The sequence below is a fragment of the Bombus fervidus genome, chromosome 15, assembly GCF_041682495.2.
Source record: "Bombus fervidus isolate BK054 chromosome 15, iyBomFerv1, whole genome shotgun sequence".
Taxonomy (NCBI): domain Eukaryota; kingdom Metazoa; phylum Arthropoda; class Insecta; order Hymenoptera; family Apidae; genus Bombus; species Bombus fervidus.
The window spans coordinates 370173-378315 of NC_091531.1; the positions used below are offsets into that span (position 1 = coordinate 370173).

An 8143-nucleotide genomic window follows, 5' to 3' on the forward strand; every position below is an offset into this window, starting at 1 on the left:
TGGGACTCCTCCGCGGTCCTTCCAGGTCTCCCAGTTGGGATGGATGGCGCGGACGGCTCGGTGCGGCCGCGTGGTGTCTTCTTCCAGCAATTGGGAGCGCCACCTTTCCCATATCCTTCGCGTTGTCTCCCTCCGGACGTCTTGGACCGGCCGGTCACAGTTGGTGGGCTGCGTTCCCCCGTCGCCCGAGCCCAGATCCCCTCAGGTGATCGTACACCTATTGGAGTGTGAGGGCTTGTAGTTCGAACGGAGGGGACGCAGCTAGCACGGATACCGACGCATGGGATATCGTTCTATATCCCCTTGCTATGCGGATAGCGGTCGTCCTGTGTAGCCTCCGCAGCAAGGTCAGGCTGCAGCGGTTGGCCATTAGATCTCCGGCCCATATGGGAGCCCCGTAGAGGATTATACGGACGGCTACCGTTCGAACAGCAACGAGCACCCTGAATCGGAGCATCAAACGGATGGTATCACTATCGAGCAAATCGACGCCAGATGACTCCGAAACAGTCAACAGCAACGAACTCTGACGAGAGATCCACCTCACAACATCACACCATATCATTTGATCGGTACCCTCTCAACGGGGGAACGTTGGCCCCGAATGTTACGTCGGCCGACTCTCTACCTAGACCAGGCCACACACGGCGGGTAGGATGGCAGCCAGTTGTCCGCACATCCTTATTGCGTATTCTTAAGATTCTCAAGGACCGACCATAAATCTCAGAAAATTTTAGCTAAAGTCTTTCAGATCGAACAAAAATCTTTTCACGAAAGCGTTTTCTAAGATTTATGGTTTGTTTCGGGAAAACACGGGAAAGTTAGTTTTTCACACGTGCGGTGCTTCCTACTACCAACTTTCTATCGAGGGCCGGTTAAGACCTTTCATGGTCCACCAACAGTCTTAATAGCCAACAGAAATAATGTCTATTACCTTCATTTTCCCGACCTAAAAATGTCATTAATGAATCCGATGGTCCCGTGCGCTAGACACACCTCTCGCTAGCTCTCCTCCGACACAGTATAGTCACTTTCGTGGCTCTTCGTCTTCGTCGTTAGAACAGTCAACAAGTCTGTAACGGCTTCTGCCCTTAAATTCGTCTTCGCCGTTAAACATTTAACAAGTCTGTAACGGGTTCTACTCTTAAATCAGTTCCTTTTCGTCGTTATAATAGTCAAAACGTCTGTGACGGGTTTCTTACTTATTTTGTACCGACGCATCAGTGTAACTAGTCATCTTTTCAAAGCTGCTGGAATAAACGATATTATATACATATTAACACAGTGTGAACTCAACCTAACCACCCCTATTATCGTAATAGAAATAAGGGGATCGATCAGTTCGTGGCGTCGATTATTTAATGGTAACGGGAATTTACGTCTCCTGTTGACGTGCCTCCTCGCGATCGCGTCTCTCCGCGAACGGTCGTAACACAAAGATTCGAGGAGCAATACGTAAATGTTTGATTTTGTGACAATAATAATAATAATAAGTTCAAAGAATGAATACCTTATATCAAGAACAATTAACAATCAAAGGCTTGTTTACGGTCGGCAAGAGAGTTCGCACGATGTTTGCGTCACAGACTCAGAAAACAGTAATGGAATAACCACGTGTAACAAAACATCTTGCATGCCACAGGCATCGAACCAGATAGCAACAGGATAGCAACCAGACCAAACCATAGTATATAAACCTTGCCAAATAAAATTCTGAACCGTTACTCTGATGGATTCATTTAATAAATTTTACGTAGAATTATCTAAAACCCGAATTTCTCACCTTACTTGTCAAACGTTCGAACTGCGACGTGAAGAGACAACCGGAGATCGATTAATTAATTTCGCTCGTGATTTACTGTGTCTTTTATGTGACATTTGCACCATCACATCGCGCTATTGCCAATGAATAGTTGTTCATATAAAGAATGTTATACAAACTGTTATGATGACAACGTCATATCGAATTTTTAACTACACTACTTATTTGTTGAAAATTCATGCTAGTTGCTGTGAAAAAGGATGTAGTATGCAAGCAACGAAATATACGGAACGTGGATTCATTAGAAATTTGTTCCAAAAATTTCTAGAGATTCCTGTAATGATTTCTACTAATTAGACGAAAAATGTATTTAATACTATGTTCGAATTTAGAATACGGTGTAACGAATACGGTGTAATGAAGTTGATAGCAACAAAGAGTGATGAAAGCATTCTGACTACTAACTGATAAAAGCATACTGAATGAGACACATTGCAAATGATTTTTGTGCACGCAATATCATATCAGCTTTCACGTAATAAACTGTCATTGCGAAATATAACTATGTGAAAATTCCGATGCGTCCAAATCCCAAATATCACTTCAAAAACAAAACTAACATTGACGGGGCTTTAATTTTAGAATTTTCCAAATCTAAGTTCAATTTTTACGATTAAACTTGTGTAAAGTACAAACAGCAGTGTGCACAAATACTCTGACTCGTTCCAGGAATTACCATTGAATGTCAATTAAATTTAAAATCTTGTATTGACACTCAAGTAGAAGATTCGTAGACTTCATTTGAAGATTATTAAAGCATTTTAAAAATTATTCCACTCATTGTTGGATTCCAAAATATCATATTCACCTATTTTGTTCGTCATGCTGTATAGTATATGAGTGGAATAATTTTTAAAATGCTTTAAGAGGGCACTTATGGCAACAGTTTCAAATGTGATTTTTACTTTTGTAATAATATGATATTGAGTATTTCTAATCGAACTACGACAATTATTCATTCGACGAGCGAAGATGTTTAAACTGGAAAAATGATACTTGAATCAGTTAGTCTTGAACAAATAGTACTATACAGTTTTACGGGAATGTCTATATTTTCCTTATTACAGGTCGCGAAACGAAAATCAAGAAGCGAAAACCACATTTACGATTTTTGTGACTCTATCTCACCATATACATTTTCTCTTGTTACGCGTAATTAGCCCCAGTACCGTACATGAGGTTAATTTTATTATCCCTTATTATAAAAGACTATTAACAAGCAGCGAATGAAATTGCAACTATTCGATAATTAATTGAAACTTTCCTGAAGAATTAACGAACACAAATTTAATGTTCGGATACGATACGGCAATTTACAATATTGGAGATACCTCAAAGTTAAAATGGAACCTAATTTGCATATATATATATATATTGGGGCTGAAAGGACACGGGGCCCCCCGTACCATTGGAATTACTTGGAAAACCCCAATACTGTAGCATTTACAAAATAACCCAAACACAATTGTTCTAGACTTGAGATAATGAGCTTAGGCTCGAGACGATAACTGGACGCCGAGCGTAGCCGAGTCACGGGATGAACGTTCCACCTAACAGAGATATGGAGTTACATAGCTCTCCTTTAAAGAATTGGCCGTATCGACACTTAACAGTAACCGTTCCAACGGCCCCGTAGCTCGCCATACATAGACCCCATTCTTCGGGCAAGATGATCGCCAGATGTCGATGCATCATTCACAGTATAAGGTATGTAAATATGAAACCGGAATTTTTGTATAGAAAATACACGTTTATTGTATGAAAATGATTAAAAATATTTTATTCGAAGTATTGCCCATCGCTAGCTATACATTTTTCCCATCTGTTTGGCAATTGGTGGATGCCACGCCAAAAAAACTGTCGCTCTTTTGAGGCAAACCAGTCATCGATCCATTTTCGTACATTTTCGTAAGAAATGAAGTGCTGGTCAAAAAGTGCGTGTCCCATCGATGCAAATAAATAGTAATCGGACGGAGCCCAGTCTGGTGAGTAAGCCGCGTGCGAAAGTATTTCCCAACTGAACGCTTCAATCGTTTCCTTGACCGGTTTTGCTGTATATGATGGTGCATTATCATGAAGCAAAATTACTTTGTGTTGCCTTTTTTGATATTCTGGTCGCTTTTCACGCAAAGCTTGATTCAAATCGATCATTTGTTGTCGGTAGCGCTCAGTATTAAGGGTTTCGCCAGGTTTTAACAGCTCATAATAGATTATACCCTTCTGATCCCACCAAACACAAAGCATTGTTTTCCGTCCATAGCGATTTGGTCTTGTAGTCGATGTCGGTGGATCGCCTGGAGCTACCCATGATCTTTTACGCTTAGGATTCTCCAAATATATCCACTTTTCATCGCCAATCACAATTCGGTGGAGAAATGACTTTCTTTTGTATCTGTCGAGCAGCATTTCGCAAGTGGTTTTTCGGTTTTCCTGCTGTCTTTCATTCAGTTCATATGGAACCCATTTTCCCACCTTCTGGATCTTTCCCATGGCTTTCAAACGTATGGAGACGGCTTCTCGTGTCACGTTTAATTGATCAGCGAGTTGTTGTTGCGTTTGAGCGTCATCCTTATCCAACAATGCTTGCAATTCTCTGTCTTGAAACTTTTTCGGTGGTCTTCCACGTTCTTCGTTCCTCACGTCAAAATTGCCACTTCTGAATTTTTTAAACCACTCAAAGCACTGTGATTTACCAAGAGCATGCTCACCGTAAACTTCGACAAGCATTCGATGCGATTCTGCAGCAGTTTTCTTCAAATAGTAACAGAAAATCAATGCTGTCCGCAAATCGTTGTTTCCAGGCACAAAATTCGACGAAATTCAACGAAGAACGTGGAAGACCACCGAAAAATTTTCAAGACAGAGAATTGCAAGCATTGTTGGATGAGGATGACGCACAAACACAACAACAACTCGCTGATCAATTAAACGTGACACGAGAAGCCGTCTTCATACGATTGAAAGCCATGGGAAAGATCCAGAAGGTGGGAAAATGGGTTCCATATGAACTGAATGAAAGACAGCAGGAAAACCGAAAAACCACTTGTGAAATGCTGCTCGCCAAATACAAAAGAAAGTCATTTCTCCACCGAATTGTGACTGGCGATGAAAAGTGGATATATTTTGAGAATCCTAAGCGTAAAAGATCATGGGTAGCTCCAGGCGATCCACCGACATCGACTACAAGACCAAATCGCTATGGACGGAAGACAATGCTCTGTTTTTGGTGGGATCAGAAGGGTATGATCTATTATGAGCTGTTAAAACATGGCGAAACCCTTAATACTGAGCGCTACCGACAACAAATGATCGATTTGAATCAAGCTTTGCGTGAAAAACGACCAGAATATCAAAAAAGGCAACACAAAGTAATTTTGCTTCATGATAATGCACCATCACATACAGCAAAACCGGCCAAGGAACCGATTGAAGCGTTCAGTTAGGAAATACATTCGCATGCGGCTTACTCACCAGACTTGGCTCCGTCCGATTACTATTTATTTGCATCGATGGGACACGCACTTTCTGACCAGCACTTCACTTCTTACGAAAATGTACGAAAATGGCTCGATGACTGGTTTGCCTTAAAAGAGCGACAGTTTTTTTGGCGTGACATCCACCAATTGCCAAACAGATGGGAAAAATGTATAGCTAGCGATGGGCAATACTTCGAATAAAATATTTTTAATCATTTTCATACAATAAACGTGTATTTTCTATACAAAAATTCCGGTTTCATATTTACATACTTGGTATCTATGTGCAAAGCAAAAGAGGTTTGAACGTTTTCTAACCCTTTGCACTTCGAATTTTATTTCAATTCCGTAACCAGCAGCTCCAAACGCTACTGAGTGTTTTATTTGAAATTTACTTTAACTAAAAAATAAGATAATTTAAACAAATAAAGGCAGAAACAAATTCACTTAAATACCAGTTTTATTCACGCTATTGTTGTATTTTGTAATTTTTAAGTGTATGATATATCTTGAAACAATTTCCAGGATGCAATACTGGTTTTATCTCGCACGTTTCACAAAATGTTTTCCTTTGGGATGTATGAAAATGAAATAAGGCTTCCCACCTAAAGGATCGTGTTTATCATATGTTCCAGGCCTTCCGAATTTCATATTTGGAAAATGAGAATCACGAGTAAGTATCGACAAAATCTTTTCTTAAAATCTTCTGTGAGCTATATAAGTTTTGTTCCTTGGTTTTTAGTTTTTTCTTCGTATAAAATATATGCGTTTACTAAGGAGATTTCTAATCCCCAAAAGAAATATTTCCCCCACAACTTGAGTGTTCGACGTAGAAAACAATAAGATGTTGTGTATTGGTTCGCCACATCGACATCACCCATACTTTTATTATAATCTGTTATCACTTCCGCTTCTTTTATTTCTCTGAGATTACCTGAATGTCTTGCCCTTCTACTGACATTGCCAGATGTAGATCTCAATTTTGTACTAAGTATAGTTATGTGGCGGCACTCGATGACTTCTTTCCGACTTTGTTCCGACGGCTTCACGATACAAAGCACATCACCGTAGCGTAAGGCCGACATGTCTAATGAGCCATCGATATCCCTACGGTCCTTTCGCCAAATAGTTGGAAGAAAGCGTACGTGGCAACGGTCGCGGACACCTAACGAATCGAGGGGCGACAAAAGAAGCGAATTGGATCAGAGGAACATTCGAGTTGTAACAGCGAACTGAGAAAGTCAGTGGTAATCTGAGAATTGTACGAAACGAGTTTTTTAGCGATCCTGGCCTAGAATTTCCACAACTGGGTGGTTGTCCACTCCTGTCCAATTGTTGACCTCTGCCTCCTTAATGCTTTCTGCAACTCGTCTCGCTATTTAATCCACTTCTTTTTTGCTATTTTCTTTCTAAAAAATTTTGTTTAAATATTATATTAACTTCTGCTCACTGGGAATAGTTATCGGACAATTGCTAACATTTACATAGTTGGCATATGTACTGCTGGGCGAATAGTTAAGGATGTTTGTCTAGTAATCTGGCAAAAGCTGTCGTCACTTTGCATAGCAGATATTACGGAACAGAAATGGAGACACGTGAGCAGAGATTTCACAAACAGATGGCAATTTAACAATTGCATTGATACCATCGATGGCAAGCACGTTACCATTCGTGCATCAGCAAAGTGTGAGAGTAACTATTTAAATTATAAACATACATTTTCAATAATACATGTTATTAGTACTGAATATAAAATAAAAATTTTTAGTTATCGACGTCATATCTAGAGGAAGATTTAACAACAATGGAATTCTTGGTAATAGCACATTTTTATCAAGACCCAAAAAGAAAACTCTGTATATAGCACCGGATGAACCCATTGAGGATATACCGTACTATAAAGCGTTCCCACCACAGACATTTAATGAGACATTTTCCTCAGACGGGTATTAACAATGAGAAAAGTCTACTTAATTATAGGCTCTCACGAGCAAGAAGAGTAATGAAGAATGCATTTGAAATTTTGGCACGAAAGTGAAGAATATATTATCGTCTCTTTGAATACCAAAAACTTCCGTTATTAAATATGTATTAAATGTATATGTATTAAATGTATTAAAATATATTTTCTACTTTACAATTTATCCACGCGTTCCTCTATTCATACATCTAAGAACCTCAATATTATTCATATAATTTATAGTGGCTACAAAAACTATATGCGCATAGGCTTATTTTTCAATGCAGCATTGTTTCATGATTTCCTGTATTTCATTTTCATGGATATGCCGGTGCGGTACAAAATTTTACACTTTTGTAGAGACCTTACTGTGTTTAACAAACCTATTTTAATTGATTTCATCAAATGTTAACTTATACCAATTTATCTGTCTAACTTAAGTTTTAACGGCCTAGTAATTTAGTTTTCTATTTTTTTATTTTATTTTACTTGATAAATTTACTAACCTATACATATTATTTCACATCCATTTATACTAACATATAATTATGTTCAATTATCCGAATGCCACCGTACATCCAAAGAATATCTGTTCATGGTCAGTTTATATCTCAACGTCCTACATTCATTTTAGACATCCTTAGGATATTCGCAAAACTTAAATTCTACATGTTCTAGAAGCATTCATGTTTTAAGTCTCACGAATGTTCTTAGGATTTTGTTTCGAAGCTTCTAAATTTTAGATATTCTAAAGAAAGAACTAAATATCAAATATTTTAAGAATAACCGTTTCGTAAGTTTTACAGATGGTTAAAATGTTGATATCGATAAGGCATTCATTGCGAAAAAAGAAAGATGTCCATTTCCGTAATTTTTTGCAATGTC

General features: G+C 38.7%; 1 pseudogene; it reads left to right on the forward strand.

Annotated features, from left to right (window-relative positions):
* The first annotated feature begins 6737 nt into the window (after positions 1–6737).
* On the forward strand, positions 6738–7393 carry LOC139994731 (uncharacterized; annotated as a pseudogene).
* Positions 7394–8143: the final 750 nt, after the last annotated feature.